Source organism: Dipteris shenzhenensis, chromosome 29, assembly GCF_047967505.1.
Source record: "Dipteris shenzhenensis isolate YYH24624 ecotype China chromosome 29, Dip_SZ_1.0, whole genome shotgun sequence".
Taxonomy (NCBI): Eukaryota; Viridiplantae; Streptophyta; class Polypodiopsida; order Gleicheniales; family Dipteridaceae; genus Dipteris; species Dipteris shenzhenensis.
In genome coordinates, this window is record NC_141624.1 from 41,365,465 (window position 1) to 41,384,590 (window position 19,126).

Here is a 19,126-nt window from a genome sequence, read left to right on the forward strand (position 1 = left end):
GCACAAAGAAAAGAATTTCCAACAAAGCAAGCTCAATCTATAGCTAGAATAATAGGTAACTTTTAACCCTTGCTAGGAGTTCTAGCTATAGAGACTCTTAGCATCCTTATAAAAATTAGTGAACATCAAAGCTCAAACATTGATCATGTCATCATCAGATTCTCAAAAGTAACATGATTAATGTCAAATAAAGCGTGTGTCATTTAAAAAAACAATTGCAATGTGCTATTACATGCTTGATGGAATACTAAATACAAAGAAAATATCATGTCCATGGCTTTTAATAGAACCTTTAAAAACTAGCTATTAAAGAAATTGTTTACCTAGGCTACCCAAATTGAACATTTGATTTAATAGCATTGATTTTCCCACATGATGATGCTATGGGACATTTTATAGGATGTTCTAATCTACTTTTAAGTGTTTTTGTTTTCAATAGTGATTTCTTTTACAAACAGTTGCGTGCTTCATTGTAACTATCTCTAGAAACACAACTATAGGAAGGGGGGAAAGTTCTCAATAGTGATTTCATATACAAATCGAACTATCTCTAGAAAATACAACTATAGGAAGGGGGAAAGTTCCAATAATCATGATACACAAAACGAACCTTGTGCATTTAGTTGGCAGCCACATTGCGAAGAACTTTAAATGCTAGAGAAAATAAGTCGATGGAATCTTTTATTAATGGTCCAACACATCCACTTGGACCATTTGCTTATTGTATCTCTTGATACCATACCTTTATGACACGTTGAGCATTCACAACAAAAGAGCTCACATATCTTTGGGTAATATTATAGTTTGTGCTTCACACTTGCAAATATCTAAAGATAAGGAGGCCTTAAAATAACAAGTACGTTGTGAGCATATAGGAGCTTTCAATTCACACTTGCAAATATCTAAAGGGAAGGAGGCCTTAAAATAACAAGTACGTTGTGAGCATATAGGAGCTTTCAATTCATCCCTACACACCCAATCTTTTTCCATGATGCTCGTCAAGTACCATTTTTTGTCTTGGAATATGTGACCTTAAAATTTAAATTGTGTGCTATCTTGTAACTTTATTTTTGAAATATCTAGAATCAATGATTTTCTATTCAACTAAGAATGCAACTTGGTATCAATTATAACCCCTCAAATACCGCAACTCAATAGAAAAATGTGCAAAAGTGTCACAAAAGAGCATAGTTTCTTGTTTCTCAAGAACTCAAACATATCATCATATCTTCTATTGAGGAGTAATTAAAGTAGAATCGTAGAATCCTCAACTTTCCATAATTTTCAAAGCTCTTGACTAATTGTAATGAACATGTTTATCTAATGGTGTGATGTTTAATGAGACTATTCCCTTATGCTATTGGGATCAGTATTCAAAGTTGATCCTTGGGGATATACATCATGTTATTTTAGTGAAATGAGCGATCACCCCTTAGTTCAACATAGTTGACATGATTGATAAGGAGTATGGTCAAACCCAATGCAAGTAATTCCAATTAAACATGCCTAGAATTGATTATAACCCTTCAAAAATGACAACTCAATAGAAAATGTGCATAAGTGTCACAAAATGGGCATAGTTTCTTGTTTCTCAAGAACTCAAACATGTCAACATGTCTTCTTTTCAGGAGTCTTCAAAGTAGAATCCTTGACTATCCATAATTTTCAAAGCTTTTGATTTGATTTGTACATAAGCATGAATATTTATACTCCTTTATGCTATCCAAGTTGATACATGGGGATATATGTCATGGTATCATATTAAAACGAGTGACCACCCCTTAGCTCAACATGGTTGGTGTGATTATAACATCTATGACATATGTGAAGTCGCACTTGTCCTTGCTTAATACGTTTAGTGTTTGCAACATTTACAAAGTAGTCCTCTTTTTTATGCAGACTAGTAATAAATTATATTTTTCGCCAAAAAAAAACATTTACAAAGTAGTACATATGCCTTGCATAAACACTCTTGAATATTTTCTTACCCTTTTACTTCATATAATCACGGACAACAATGCATTTCATAAATAAAATCATTGACAAAATTAATTTCAAGAAAATTAGAATTTACAAGAAAAACACAAATGTTTTAGTTATCAATCGTAATCTCCAACAACCTAAAACAAAAGATTATCCTAGAATCAAAATACGTGAAATAGAAAATGTGAGAAAGGATAGTTACCTGGTGCTTCTAACCCCCCTATTTGAACATTGTAATCAATGCAGATCATAACATTTGCTCATGTGTTCACTATTCTTGAAGAGACTTTATATTAATCCATAAAGCTGAAAGGTGCATTACTATGAACTTTATGTAAAGGACACAAAAGATAACCTAACATACATGAGAGTCAATGAGGAAGATGTTTCTTAAGTAAATGAGTGAGCTGAAAAGGGAAGCTACAATACAAGAAGAAACTTGGAGAGGTTAAGTAACCGAGTTAGTATACTTGTGATTGGGAATTTATATGTCAAGAACAACTTTTATAATAAAAAGTTCATGTCACATTTATAACAAATTCAAAGAAGAACTACTGCTAGAGGAACTAATGCATAATAGACAAATTTGTAACCAAGTTGACACAGTGAGCACGAAACGTATTGTCTTTGCAAGGATTACTTGAGACGAATGTGTTTTATGCATCTAAAGTATAATTTTTATATTCATTTTTGGAATCTATCACTAAATCATTGTTTTTCCAAAGACCCAACATTGCATGCCAAATTGTCAACGGAATTTCTTAGTGTGTTGTCTTGTAGGGTTCCTAGTTATAAGCATTTTCTCCACCGTGGGTTTGTAGGCCTAAGTCTAGTCTCCAAATCCAAAAGAGATGCCCCATTTACTATTTGGTGTGTCATCTTATGTACAATTCCAAGTGATATAGTATGAAAGTCTAACCCTTCCAAACCCTTGAATTTTATGACTACTACATGCCCAATATACATTTTATATGTGGTACAAATCTAAGTTTCCCATTGATAGTGGTCATGAAATGAAAATGAGATTACAAGAGATAGGCATAAATAAAAAAATTCAAGAAATGCAATGAATGGTTTTGAGCAATATACCTGAATGCAAGTGATTTAAATTGTGAACTTTCAATAGATCCAATGATACAAAGAAATGTAATCCTTGGGTTGCAAATCGCTAATGGGGTTTCCTCTTTTGACCTACTAGAAAAAGGTCTTTCTTGTTGAAGAAACAAAGAGAGAGAGAGAGAGAGAGAGAGAGAGAGGAATAGAAAAACACCATAGTTGCCTACAAGATGTACACTATGCTTCTACATAGTGGAATGAACCCAATGTGGGTATTTACAAGTAAGAGCATAAGGGGATAAGGTCCCAAATGCACAACACTATAGTTGCCATACAAGATGTTCACTATTCTCCACCATCCTCTACATATTGGAGTGAACAAAATGTGGGTATATACAAGAGCATAAGGGGATAAGGTCCCAAATGCACACCAACTTTGCAATTTACATTCTCAACACTACCTCTTAAATTGCACTTGTAGATGAGGATAGAGTGAACAATTAAAAAGCAGCTCTAAAAGCATTAAACCCAAAAAATGTTATAATAAGAAGGAATTGTATGAGCACGTATAATCTATGCAACTTATCATGTGGTTAAGTTACAAGTCATCCTTCGCATTGCGAACAAAACCAAGAGAATGGGCCAAACAAGAAATAGAACCGTGCCAAAAAGAAAGAATAAGTCACTATGAACTATGAAGCTAATCTCAAGAAGACAGATGTGAAGCCAGATCATCTCAAGTGGGTATGTTCATTTACGAGAACATTGTTATGAGATAAATTCTTGAGCACACTTTCCACTACTTTCCACCAAACACCCTTTCTTAAAGAAAGGGTTAATCATAGTTCTTTATGAACTTTCATTGCTCTGCAATACTTTGCCACGAGCAGTGTGTATTCACTTGACAATAAAGCTTTATTATCTTGCATTGCTCTGCAACTTCTCCATGATCATTCTATATTCAATTTATAATAACCAAAAATCAAAATTTTGCACGTTTTATTATCTATAATAAAAATAAAGAAATTATACTAGCAAGAGACATTCAATTTTAATTAGAGCAGCTTATGTTTCTAATTTTCTACAAATGATGTATTTAAGTAGTTTTATGTCACTACTAAGAGTGCTTGCAAGTAACATAAGTGTAGGCAAGTACACTTTCGAGCTATCGTGCTCCTGTGAGCTCCCTCCCCCTTCGTTCCCCATCTACCCCCCCTCGCTTACTGCGCGGCCCTCCCTCTCCCTTCGTCTGCTGCTGCCGCGCAGCCAGCCATCCCCTCTCTACCACGCTCCTCCTCTCCGCCATGCTCCCCCTCTCCTCAGTCGCTGTTCCCCGCCCGTCGCTCCTCCCCCCTCTCCTCGCCACACTCCTTCTCCCCGCCCCGCCTCGTTCCTCTCCACTCCGCTCCGCTCACCTCACCCCCTTCCCGCCTCGTCCCACGCCGCTCCACTCCGCCCTCTCGCTTCGCTCACCTCACCCCCCTTTCACCCACCTCACCCCGCTCTGCTCAGCTCCACTCCGCTTACCTCACCTCACCTCACCTCACCCCACCTCACACCGCTCCGCTCACCTCACCTCACTTCACCTCACCTCACCTTTTTTTTTTTTTTTTTTTTGCCCAACCCTTTAGTCTCCACCTTCTTCCCCCCCTGCTTCCCCATACCTCTCCCTTTCCTCTTCCTTCCCTTCACCCACCTCGGGAGTTCGTAGTTAGTCAAGTGATATGGCAGCTACATGCCCGGAACCGGTGGCCCAGACGGACCCCCCCTCCATCAGCCTATCGCGTTACTTTGACAGAGCACCAGGTCTCCTTGGTGAAGCAAGCCGCCACGGACTTCTCCCAGACATCAGTTTATGGGAGGGTCATTGGCTACTCCCCTTCACGAGCAGACATCAGGGACTAGTCCACCCTCTACCTCGAGGACAGTCACATAGGACAGTCACATTGAGGAGGTTGCACTCATGGGACGTGGCATTTTCTAGCTTAAGCTCTCCTCAGCACAGGCTGCAAGTGACATGGTCAGGCGATCCCCTACTTCTATGGGTGGGAAGATCATCCTCATGGTCCCTTGGTACAGGGGATTCAGTGTAGCGGACTTCGATGCCCGTTTTCGCATTCCTCGCCACCCAGTTACCCTTATCTTCCCAGGCCTCGCCACCGAGCTTCGCCCGATTATCAAGGACCTGGGGGCGCACTTTGGTTGGCCTATGCAGGACACCTACGTTGATGCAGTGGTAGCCCAAGGGGTGCCATGTGTCAAAGTGGCAGTCCTTCATCCACAGAGCATCCCTTCGGAGTTCGAGATAGAGACAGACACAGGTGTGGTGACGCAACGCATTCTGGTCACTGGTCGCCCAAACTAGTGTCTGAGATGCCATGGCTTCGGGCACCAGGCTCGTTCATGAGTACAGAACCTCAGAAGACCCCCGTTAAGGCAGCTCAGGATACTCCGCTCCAGTCAGCGACATCCCCTCCCGAAGGGGAAGGCTGGACGGAAGTCAAAAGAAAACGGAAGGGCAACAAAGCAGGCCCCAAAATACCTCCCTAGCCACAGCAAGAGCCCCCTCAGTTGATCCCTACTCATCAGCAGGCCGGTAAGGGGAAGGAGAAGGGAAAGGAGAAGGTCAGCCAGCCTCCCCCTCATCCCTCACCCCGCCCTCCCCCCCCTCCCCCCTCCTCCTCGATTCTCCGACCCCCACCCCCTCCAGGATCCCCCCCCGCTCCAGTGATTTCCGCTCTACTCTCTTCCTCGAGCATGATCCAGAAGGAATCCCCCCCTCCTCTTGCGCCACTTGCAGCCCCGAAGCCAGCACAAACATCACCCTCATCTATCCCTCCGGGCCCGACGGTGGGGATAGGCCCTTCCCCACAGGTGGCCAGCACCCCTCCCTCCGGTTCAGACTCCTCATCCTCGTCCCCAAGCCCAAGGGCTGCTCCTAGAGCTCTTCCTTTGGAGTTTTACCGAGCAGGTCCTTGGGACTACTTGGATGCAGTGGGTATTGGCTCCTTTCCTGCATGCGTAGACATCAGCATCTTCTTCCTCCGCAAGGGGGCGGAGGGTGAGGTGTCTATTCTGCTCCGCACAATGGTCCTAGCTATTCCTTCACTATCTCCAGTGAAGGGAATGAGCATTGGATAAATGAAAATGTTTGGGAGACGATTCGAGACCAAACCCAGGAGCAGGTGCAGGACTGGATTAGTAGCAGAGCAGCGGAGCTTCTTTAGCAGCAGTGGCAGGAGGGTGATGTTCATCTGCGTTGGCGCCACAGCGCCAAACGTTTTCGACTCCTGGTCATTATTAGACCACCGCTGGAGTGGGCCTACGCAGAAGGGCTTCACCCCTAGAGGACTTCAGAGGTTGCGGGCTTCTACAGCATCTCCCTGGCAGAGGCGTCGAGTTGGTTAGAGAGAGCTTACCACCACGGGACGAAGGGCCTTTCCCCTCTGCTGAAGGTTTTAGAGGATGGGTCCAATGATCCGGCCTCCCCTTCGAAACCTTCACAGAAGCGCCTTCGTCTCCACACAGGACATCCTCCGACCACTTTGACTTCGACCGCAAGCAGACAACTGTTTGTGGCCCACCTTCCCTCCTCATGAGTTTATGCATTATCTCTTGGAACGTTAACGGGTTCCACTCATCAGGCACCCATGGCCCCAGGAAGATGGTGCTCAGACAGGAGCTCCAGCTAGCCTTGGTGGGAAAGGTAGATGTGCTCCTACTACAGGAACACAAGCTTTCGGCTTCACAGACCAGTATTTGTGGGAAGGTCCTCACAGGACGCTCCCACACCTACTGGGAACCGTCGATTGGCGAGCAAGGGAGAAGCGAGGGTGTCTGTACCTCCATCGACGCTTCTCTAGTGCAACATGTGTTTGGTTTTGGCACTTTGATCCCAAGACGTGCGCTTTGGGTGGGCTTGCATATTGAGGGATCCCGCATCGGCATCCTCAATATCTACGCCCCAACTGATCTCAGACGTAGATCCGTTTTTTGGAGATCCTTGACAGACCTGTTGCAAGAGATGGACTCTTGGATTGTAGGAGGGGACTTCAACAACCTTGAGACCTTAGAGGATCAGCAGGGAAGGGGTCCAGAGTTTCTCGGTATATCTCAGGCAGAGTAGGCAGATTGGGACTCCTTCCTCTTTGTAGTGGGAGGTCGGGATAGTTGGAGTGAGCCTTCTTTTCGCAGATGGCCTGGGAGTCTAGACTTCTCTTGGGGTTACAGGAGGGAGGGAGGCAGACTTCTGGAGCGACTGGACCGTTTCTATGTCAGTGATTGGGCGCTTGGCAGAGGAGGAGAGTCAGGAGTGGTTCCAGGGACGACACTTTCAGACCATGCCCCAGTCATCCTAGTCCTAGATTCGGCCTCTCAGTCCTCACCTCCACGTTCATGCCGGATCCCAGATTCCATCTACACTAGGTTGGTTCACAGTAGGATAGTGGACCTTTGGGAGCAGGAGTGGGACCCTACCAGGGATATGGCAGCACAGGTAACTCAGGCGCTTGCTGAGTCTAGCCGCATTTGCCAGCAGGAGGCGATTCAGGTCAAACAACAGTGTTGGGCACGGGAGAGGGGTCTCAGACGTGATCTCGCCTCGATTCAGAGGATGCAGTAGTCTTCTCCAGGCTCTAAGGAGCTCAGACAACAGGAGGTTCGGGCCCGAGCCATGCTAGAGGAGATCACCCAGCATCGCTCAGAGTTTTCCTTTCATGCTTCCAAGTCCTTCTAGGCTAGGAAAGGCGACAGGATGTGCAGAGAGTTCTTCAAGACTCATGGACAGAGGTCAGCAGGGGAACAGCTCCGTTCTCTTAGGGCGCAGGATGGTTGTGTCAGGACAGATCCAGATGAGGTCCGAGCCTTGGTGTCAGACTTCTACAGATCATTATTCCAGCAGGAGCCCCTAGACCCTTGTGGCCGCATTTGCAGGGAGGAGGTGTGGAGATCTACACTGAGACTCGTGTAGCCCAGCATGAGCGACACCCTTATCGCACCTTTCACTGTTGCGGAGATGCAGGATGCGGTGAGTGCTATTGATGGGCAAAAATGCCCAGGTGAGGATGACCTCTCTAGAGCTTTCTTCACCACCTTTTCGGAACAGATACAGTGGCCCTTGCTCGCAGCCTTCCAGCACATCTTCTCCAGCGGGCAGATGCCAGAGAGCCTTGCGACAGGCCTGATTTGCCTCATCCCCAAAGGGGGGACCACCAGGAGATCAGACAGTGGCGCCCAATCACCCTCCTCCCAACCACCTACAAAATCTTCACCAAGATGATCAGAAGTTGCATCCGCCCCTTGCTACATGACTTGATTCATGACACCCAGACTGGTTTTGTCCAAGATCGCAGCATCTTGGACAACATCTTCACTTTCTCAGAGGCGACAGAATGGGCCCAGCACAGTGGCCAGCACCTTGCCATACTCCTTCTCGACTTTGAGAAGGCGTACGACAGGGTAGACTGGTCCTTCTTGGAAGGTACACTTGCTCGGTTCGGTTTCCCAGACGAGTGGATCAGAGGTATTGCTAGCCTTTACAGATCGGCCTCCAGTCGGGTTATCATTAGCGACAGGATGGGGGAGAGATTCACACTCGAGCGCTCAGTGCATCAGGGCTATCCACTAGCGCCTTACCTCTTCCTATTTTTTGCGGAGGCCATGACACACTTCCTTCGAGCCCGTACCACTGGTCTTCGCGGGATGAGTCTCCCTATTCGAGAGGATGCCGAGCTGCTGGACTCCAAGTATGCAGATGACACAGCCCTTTATGTGCAGGATGATGTCGAGTCACTGGAGCGAGTAAGACTGTCCCTAGAGATTTTTTGCCTTGCGGCTGGAGCAAAAATCAACTGGCATAAGTCAGTTGGTTTTCTTATGGATCCAGGAGCCAGCTCACAGTGGGGTATTTTCCTGGGGTTTCGCTAGATCCCTAGAGGTCAGACGACACATTATCTCGGATTCCAAGTAGTCCTAGACATCACACCGGCTCAGCAGTTCTTGTCGGTCCTAGCCTCCATACGACGGAAACTTGCTTTCTGGAGCACGGCTCGGCTTTCCTTGGCAGGTAGGGTCCTTCTTGCCACTGCTTGGTATGTGGCCTCTTGCTGGTGTTTCTCGAGGTCTTGTGTAGCCCAGCTGAGGAGACTGGTGCGGAACTTCCTATGGTCTGGATCAGACAGTTTCGGCACCACCAGAGCTAGGGTCGCCTGGCAGACGGTTATTCTCCCCCAGGTAGAGGGCGGCCTCAGCATCATAGATCCAGAGTTGCAGAGTCAGGCACTTCTTGGCAAGCTAGTCATCCGCGGTCTGACCCCAAGAGGACAGACATGGAAGCTCTTGCTACAGCATGGTCTCAGTGCGTGTACTCCCCAGAGAGGGGGTGTTTGGCAGCCTTCTATCTGATGGATCTTCACTTCAGCTCCTTTGACTTAGCCCCGTTCCCCCTTCCTCCGTAGCCTCATTTCGTTCTGGAGGAAGTTGCGACACAGCCTTTCCCAGGTTCCCCCTAGCTGCCGAAAGGAGACAGATAGACAGCCCCTGATCTGGAGCAGCCAGGTGATAGATGATAGAGTTTGTCAACTTGGAGAGAGATCCCATATCCCCTGGGTGCTCTGATGACAGTCGCCTACAGAGCAGAGAGGCCGTGATCGACCCCCAGCTTCCCTGGCAGCACCTTCGCATTGTAGGGCTGCAAGGGAAGACGTGGCATATCGACCCCTTGATTATGCAGGACCAGGATTGGAGACTCTGGATATGGGAGGGCCGTTCCTTGTCAGAGGTGGAGTGGGACCCAGGGGAGTGGCATTGGCCACCATCGAAGACCTCAAAGAACCATACCCCCTTCTTTTCTTACAGTGCACGCACGGGTCGGCGTGCTCTTGGGGCTCTCCAGCATGGGCTACCCACATAGGCACATAGGTGGTATGCCCAGGGGATATCCTTGGTCTTTCTTCGCACCTTCTGGAAGACTCTTTGGGCTAGCTGGCGTCCGAGGAAGATTTCCTACTTCCTTTGGATGGTGGCACACAAGGGGCTTCCAGTTGCAGCTGGCTGAGACAGATGGGGCAGGAGGGGCTTTGCTAGATGTGTTTTCAGGAGGAGGAGTCCTTGAAGCATTGCCTTTGGAGCTGCTCACATGCGCAGACGATTTGGAAGGGAATCATGGGGATCTTAGCTAGGGCTACACCCGAGCTAGGACCGATCACTTGGGGAGCCGTTTGTTGGTGCAACACTGAGCCAGGACATCATTTGGCCTATGAGTTCTCTAGGCAGGATCCCGTCTTTTTCATCACGCAGGCCACTTGGGCATACATGGACAGCTTCCCATGGCATCTGATAGAGACAGATGCAGGAGCGATGCCTCGGCACCCAGTTTGGGAGATCATAGGTAGCATCACAGGCTGGCATATCTGGACTTCTAGATGCACGCAGACTGTAGGAGCTCAGACTACTACCCAGACCCTAGCAGATATCTGGAGCACGATCATTCACATGCTCAAGGGTCAGTGGGATCAGATTCAGGGAGAATCCCGGGTAGGGAAGGAAAAGAGACGACATTTCCTTCGCGACTGGGACCACTGGGAGTTATTCTTTCAGCACTCCACTCAGAGTCTTCAGTGGCATTACGCCCCTCCACTGTGGCTGTTTGTCCACTCTCCGATGATTAGGCCCTAAGAGGCTTGTATTTAGCAGTTTGACTTCTCGGGTTGAATCCGTTTTGTGATTATAGCTCGTTGGCCTTTAGGCCTTCTTGTACTCTCGCTTTCAAGTAATATAACTAGCACTACTTTTTGCGCAAAAAAAAAAAAAAAAAACATGTGTAGGCACACATAAAGTGCAACAAAATCATGACCCTTAAAAAAATAAATCTTAACATGAAGTTCAAATTTTAAGCCAGAAAAAGATCTTAGCATGATGTTTAAGTTTTCCATGTACCAGGTTACATGTTTGCTAATTCACACTATTATTTTTTCTCTTATAATTTACTACTAACAATGTATCCAAGTAACATAAGTAAAGGCACACACAAAATTTTAAAAAAACCATGACCAAGCAAAAGATTTTGTTAAATTTTGAGGCATGGAAAATATATTTTGAAATTTTGAATCAATGGGACCAAAAATTGAGCCACAAATCATCTACATAGTATAAAAACTTAGTAGGCTTACCAGAGTAATACCCAAATACCAAGCATAAACAAGAAGTGTGCATAGCCTTTGCTTTCTTTGGCATATATATTTAAGTGCCAAAACCAACAAAAGTAACACACCTAAGCATGAGAGTAATTTTTCTCTACATATGCAAAACAAGACATACATATTGAAGTACTAGAAGTAGCATAGACTTCCAAAATGAAAGTGGCACAAACATGAACTATGAATAGCCTTGCTCTCTTTGGCAAGAATAGCAATCGTTTCTTTGAAAAATCCTTTTAAATACATCCAAAAAAGAAACATCATCCCTCCATTTGTGAAAGAGCTTCAAATAGCTCCTGATTTGTCAAAGCTACTTGGTGCATGAACCCATGGTTCTCAAGTTGAAGACCCAAATAGCATAGGTATATGAAATATAGATTCTTGTAGGGCATGAACCGATCCAAGTGACAGATCCTCTTAAGAAATCCTTCACACGTCCAAGCTGGAAAAACACAGATCGTGACTATATATATAATTCCTCTCATGCACAATCCTTTAGTAGACACAACAAATTCCACATGCTCTTTTGGTCTCACAACATTGATACTTACCACATTACACTGCATTGAAATTGTTGAGTCAATCCTATTTTGTATTTCTCTAGTGATTACCTTCTTGTTTGCCCATCCCTAAAAGATGGTCTAGCTTGAACTTCTAGTTGACTCACTTTGCCTCTTCTAGGTTGCCTTGTTGCATTCCCTTATTGTAGCCCATCAATCATAAAACCCCTTTGATGGAGTGTTTCTAGCCGTTGTGCTTCTAGAGATGTACCTTTTGCAATGACCCATCTGGCTGGTGCTTTTTCATGCAAACCCTCAATAGCATTTGTTGGATTCCAAGAGTGATCCACACTATCACCACAAAACCAGACCATCTGACTCCTAATGCCAATTGGATTCTAACCCTTCCAAAAAACTAGGTTTTGGCACTCCCTTCTTACCTGATCTGCCCTTTGAGTCTATCGATTTGTCACACTTATATCGTCTATCCCCAAGATATCCATGTCACCACACAAGGCTCCTAGGGTTTGCATGACGAATTGCCTACATTATCTGGTGCACATCTGTCTCTTGCACAACTTCGGATTCCTATTTTGTAGCCCTCACAAAACCTCCCATTGTGGGCATTTATTTTCTTTCACACAGGTTGATTCACATGTTGAAACTCAGGCTGATGGGAGTCATCTTCATGAATTGGATTTGACATAGACTTGGGTTATTTCTTTCTCACTATTTGGTTGTTGCCAATATCTTGAGCAATGGACTTTCCTACACCAATCTTATCCACAACATCATCTACCAAATCAATAATTTTTTTTTGGATAGAGTTGTGTTGCTCTCATTGAATCTCTTCTTTTTAACTTTTGCATGTTAGGTCCTTCTCCAATGTGCATTCCTTTGATATGTGATGCATGCCTAGCACTTTGCAGGATTGATGTAGTCATGCATCATACAATGTCATAAACTTAATCCCATTATTTGTAGCCATCCAACTCCCATGGATTGATTCAGCTGAATTGAACCTTGGAATGAGTATCTCTCATAGCTTTCCATTCCCTGCAGATTAATATATGTCATCAAAATTACATCACATTCATATAAATTAAAATCAACCACATGTACAAGTTATAAAGTCTTATGAATCATGCTTTATAGAAGCTTACCTTGAGAATATATTCACCCGAATGGTATACCCTTGCATGCCACCATGCAATCCATGTTTCTAGTTTTTGAACACGATATTTTATTGCATGCTCCTCATGCAACCCTCGTGCAACCATAAGTAAAGAAACTTCAACTCTATACCTACAGCAGTGACTTTGTTGGTCCATCTTTCCATCAATGAGATCTCATCTTGAATTCATGCAGTCATGTGGAGGAATACATTCTCTAGCATGTTTATCCAAATTATCCTCCCAATGTCACAAACAAGACCTTTCCTTACCAACCATGATACTATCTGGGCCACCATTGAATATTGTTTGCACAAGTCTCCAGTTGGCTTGTGCCTTATCTCCCATAAATCCTTCAAAGTTGGTAGAAGGATGGTCCTCTCTCTCCATCACTTTATTCAACAATGACCAAAGAAAGAGCTAAGCCCCCAGTCATGAATTCTATTCACAAAATCAAAGCACACCCAACAACCCTCAAGCTCCCCACCAAGGCGCATCTTATTAGCTAGATCCACTCCAGAACCCAAGCCTTGAGTGGACATCTTAAAAACATGACATCTATTGAAAGTAGAGAATGTCAATTGTCCCGAGAAAACAATGCTATGCAGAAAGTCATATCTACTTTTTTATTTTAGTTGCAAAATACTAGAAAATCCTTTGTCAATGGCTCGACTCTTCAATATAGCATATTTCTTCAACTTAGACAACCTAAACAGGGGCACAAAACACAAGTCTATTAAGATTCACACTGCTAACGGGATATATAATAAAAGAAATGACTACACAAAGAAAAATACATTTTTTATGGCAAGGAATGGGGTTACTTTATCATGCAACAATTGAAACTCTTTGTTTGTCATTCTTTTTGAAGAAATACTAGTACTTGGGAGCACAGCCTCCATCTGCCTTTTTTTTTTGCATTGATTTAGGCCTTAAAGTTCCTTCATTCTCTATCAATCTTGAGACCTTTGAGTTTAGGCCTTTCATATCTCTCCTAGGTGTGCCCTCTGCTACCATGTGTAGATGATAACCAATATGAAGCACACATCTTGTCACCTTTTGGCCTTCGATATCAAATGGAAGGAAACTGTACATCTTGCACACACACGCAAAGCAACATTGAGGACTCCATCTATAGTGATAGCACTTTAGAGTTCCAAATCCTTCTGTACTTTGATCATATTCTCCATTGACTCTCATTGGGTAACCTTGAGTGAATGAAGAATGGGCAAAATTTGTTCTGACATACTAAATGACCTCCACACTTTCTTAGATGCACAATCCCATTGAATCCAGAGATACGAGTAGTGACCTACTCACTCCAAAGATGGCCATCAAACTTGATCTCCATGCTTTCTTCCTTAAATTATATTCAACTAGTGGAAGTTCAAATAGAATATTTCCATCATAGCATTTAAGAAGCTCTAAAACATTTTGAATAGTTGAGTCCATCTGATAGGTTGCATGCAAAATGCTTTCGATCAGCAAGTTTTGTATGATGTCAATTACACCAATAACTGGTTTATCTAGAACTGATTGCATTGAGTTTGTAGAAGAGTTATTTGCCATACTTTCAGCTTTAAAGTGGCTCCCAAATTGAAGGTCCAAGTTGTATTCTCATTCACCACCCCTCATTGAACAAAGAACCTCAAATGAAATATCTTGTGCATACCCATCTAAGATTTGAAATGTTTAATAGATTTAGCATGAATATTGAAATATGAATGTATCTCATTTTATGAAGCAATACAAACACTATTTTGAGTCATCTTCCTTAAATTCAAAGAGCCCTTGCCATCCTGAATGATGGCAAGCTTGTCATTACTTCCCACTCTCTCTTCCATTGCTAAAGTTGCATGTAAGATCAATTTGACACTCTCTAACTAATCCTGTAGATTAAGCAGCGTCGCATCTCCACTACCATAATGCCATGACAAACTATATTATGAGGAGTGCATTTCTTTAAAAGTTCCTATGGAAGAATGATACTATGAGAGATCTAAGGTGAGCTTGGGAGGATATGGACCCAAGTGAATAATACCATGAAAAATCTAAGGGGAGCCTAGGAGGAGAGAGACCCAAGTGAATGTCTATTCAAGATAGGAAGCTAAAGACCTTAGATTGTTTGCTATATCATTCAATCATTGAAAGCATTGAATTACTACCACTCTCGTCCGATGCACCCTCTAACTAGCCCTTCAAACTAAATGGATTCTAAGTGAGTGTTTACTAGGGATAGTAATAAACCATCCAAAGGCTAGTACCATGATGATGGGGACCAATTCGCATTTGGATTCCCTCAATCATAGAACAAAGTGAATGGCACCTTATGAGCATCATAGCCATACTAAAGGGTGATTATGATTAAGGATCATGCGAGACGGCTGAAATTGTCTTATACATGTGAGAAAATTGTCCCACAAGGCCCATCTGTTAGCAAATGGGTCATGTGGCCATTTATAGATCTTAAAATAAATGGGAGATAGCGGGGGAGCAATCATAGCATGGATATCTCAAAGAGGGATATGATCGTAGGACACTAGTATGCATGATTTATGGAAGATTTAATCTTTTAGATTTTGAGATTCTATTGCCACGCTTTAGGAAAATTAGGTACCAAGACCCATCCACTAATAACAAAGGGTGCCTTTGGAAAGTCAGGGTCCTTTGACCTTCTTTAAAGGTAAATTTCCATGTGAGTTCTGAAAGGACCCATCTGTTGACAGATGGGTCTTCTGACCTTCTTTAAGGCACCGTATTTTTGAAGAAATGTGGTAGCAGAGTGTTGAAACCCTCGAAGGCTAGGTGGAGGCACTTGTGAATTTGAAGGACCGGCAAATCTCACCTCTAAAATTTTGGCCTAATTGTCTGCAGAATCTTGCAAGGTCGTCTTGCACTCTAGAGACTGGGCCTAGAACATGCAAAGACTTAGAGGCTTAAGAGACCCTCATGAACCTTGTCACCAAACACTTAGAGGCTTTGGAGACCCTCAAGAACTCTTTCATTGGAGAAAGTCAGCCTTCATCCACAAAGGCAAAGTGAGTGTGATTCTTGGGGATATGTTGTGATTCTAGAAGTGCAGATTCATGCCCTTTCTTTGCTGGGAGTCTCAATCATCTTTCACCATTTCCTCTAGTTATAGCAGTGTCTCTAACTACCTACAAGTTTCCAATAATTCCCAATAGAGCTAGAGTGCGAGTTGTTTGGACCTTCCAAGAATCCATAATGGTATTGAAATGTTCAAAGCTGACGTACTAGAGCTTACAATGCTCAAAGCTCCTCTGCTCGATTAAAATGTTTGGATTTTGATCCATAAACTTGAGATACAAATCCGTCTGCTAACCCAACATGTGCAAACAGCAGAACTGTGAGGCCCCTTTTTGCTACTACTAAAAGAAGACAAAACTCAGTCTGATTAAAGTATATAATGAAGCAAAATAATTTTCAACCTCTACGCTGGTTTAGGACAGTCACAATTTGAATCACCGGGCTACTAGTTTAGGACATGTTTAGGACACCACTGGGCTAGTTTAGGACATGTTTAAGATAGTCACAATTTCAACCATTAGGATGATTTAACGTGACAGTCTTAGTTAGTCACCGATTTCCCTCCCTATGGCGATACACGTCAGCAGAATTGGTTATCCCAAAAAAGTGCAATGTGGCCTAAAATGCTTCAAAATACAAATAGGCCAAAGGGCATGCTATCAGGTTTGACGGTGTGTATTATTAAATGCAATGACCTTTGGCATGCTTATGAGCCATATAGCAAGCAAGTGCATGGAAAAAGAAACAATTCAAAATTTTAAACAGTGTTGGATTTATTAAAATATCTTTTTACATGCACAAATTGCACTTTTCCAACTTCTTCCATTTTAGGGTGACTCTAGATACCATACCAACAACTATCAATGTTTTAAGACCACCATGCAGTAGTCTCCTAGTTTGGATTCCAAATATTCAATCCGTTTTGGTTTTTAACAAATCAAAAAAAAGTTCTGGAGTGTGCCCTCAAATGGGTATGCATCACTTTAGCACAACATTAGAGGCCCATTAACCCATGCCTAATGTTCTCATTTAGGTGTGTCCTTGGGTTGAGGAGAAGCTCACTTAGTGTAGTTTTGAATGATTACTTGGTTCCATGTATGTATAGAACAAAATTTTGATGATTTTGAATAAATTTCTATATCCTATAGTCTTTAGGATGCATGCTTCACATGCAACATAGTACTTGTAATGCTTTGTCCTTATTCCATAATTTTTTGCTTTTATGTTCAAGTTTGGAATGTGTACCATAACTTGAAGATAAATTTTGCCAAATTTCATTGAGCAATGCATAGGTTATGGGTCATGAAAGATACCTATATACAGAAAAGTCCTTGAACCTCACCAAAAATGGCTACACCCAAGAAAACAATGACCCATTAGCCAAACTATGTGATAACCCATGAGTCATACAATTGAATAAGGCTAGCTATTTATTGGGATGTAATTGGATAATGAGAACTACTAGTTAGGATCTAACAAAGACAGTCCATGGTTTTACGAAACCATGGGCATAAAAACAATGTGCAACCAACTCATGGGATAACTGAGCTGTAAAATACAAATCCTTCCTTTGTATAAGAAGGGTTGGCCTGAATGAGCCCCCCTAAGACCTTGTGCTAGACCTTGATCAATCTCCTCATGACTGGGAAACCCCTCCTTGTGAGCAATGTCTTTGAGAAGATCCACTTGTGAGCCCTCTGCCCCATTGACCACTAGTCCTAGGGGTGTTCGTGAGAAGCTCTCTCTAGGGGAGAAGATCCAAGGGTTTTGTACAAGGTGTAAGACCCCCAACCAGTAACTTTTTTAGGATTTCCCAGCTCTGCATGTCTAGGTCTATCATGCCCAACCCACCGCACGATTGTGGAAGGATCACTATCTACCAAGCCACTCTAGACTTAGTGTTTCATGTGCTATTCGAGCCCACCATCCAGGGAAAGTTTCACACCAATCTTCTGAGTTGTCCCATGCATCCCCTATGGAAAGACCAGCATGAAGCAATGTAGCAGGATGTGATAAGACCTAATTTGCAATAAGGGCCCTGCCTATGAGTGAGAGTCTGGTCGAGATCTAATCTAGCAGCTTGCACCGAGTGCTTTCCAGAACTGGAGAAAACTATGCTCTACTGTCGTGATATCCAAACCCACCTGCACCCTAGTTATCTTGCTGTTTGTCTGTGTGGAATCCACCTAAAGCCGAGGGCTTTCCCTAGTCTCGATCTCCTCGACCACCTCCATGCCCATAAAGAAACCTACGGATTTGGCCCAATTGATCTGAGCTCTGTGATCCAAGCTCCAAAGGCCTCACAATAAATGTCTAAATCCCCCCTGACCGGTCTCGAGGCTTGCCACCAAGCTCTCTAAAACAAAGATGTGTCATCTTGGCAAACTCTGCATCCAGAAGCTATCATGAAAAAATTATAATCATTTCCCATTAGGAACAAGTGCCATAGTGCCCAATGCAATAAAAGCAAGTGCATCCCCCATGTTAGCACATAACACAAATGTATATGGACTATGTAGAATCCATGTCATATGTGACAAGGAAATGCACTGGTTGTGATCTACACCAGTTAGTCCCATTATTATTGAGTGCACCATCAAATAGTACCTCTTTTTGTGGATATAGGACCCTCATGAGTTGTATAACCTATGGATACATAATAAACAATATCACCTGTCACCACATTCTCCACTCTCATTGATCAAGATATCTCCTTTCATTGGCTAATTTGACAAATCACTCTTGGGTTGTTTATTGCCCTCTTACTCTCCAAAATTCAATATTTATTGGCATACCACATCAAATAAATCCCATAGAAATTGATGCCATACTGTCCATAAATACACGAGTGTGCATCCCAACTCGTGCATGTTTGCTGAAGTGAATTGAGAAGCGACTATGCATGTAAATTGAGAAACTCACCCTATGTATGCAAAATACAAATGTCTTCACCTAATTATATAGCTCAACTCTTTCAAAATCCAAACTAGAAACCTGGTGATTTATGGGACCATTCACATATGCTATTTTTGACAATGTCAAGAATGACAAAAATAAACCTTAATCTACCATTGAGAGTGGCCATCATCTCAATACATTCATTACATACTACTTATTCCATGCTACCATATTTCTATGTTCATCATAGTCTCTATGCTCCTACCTTAATTCT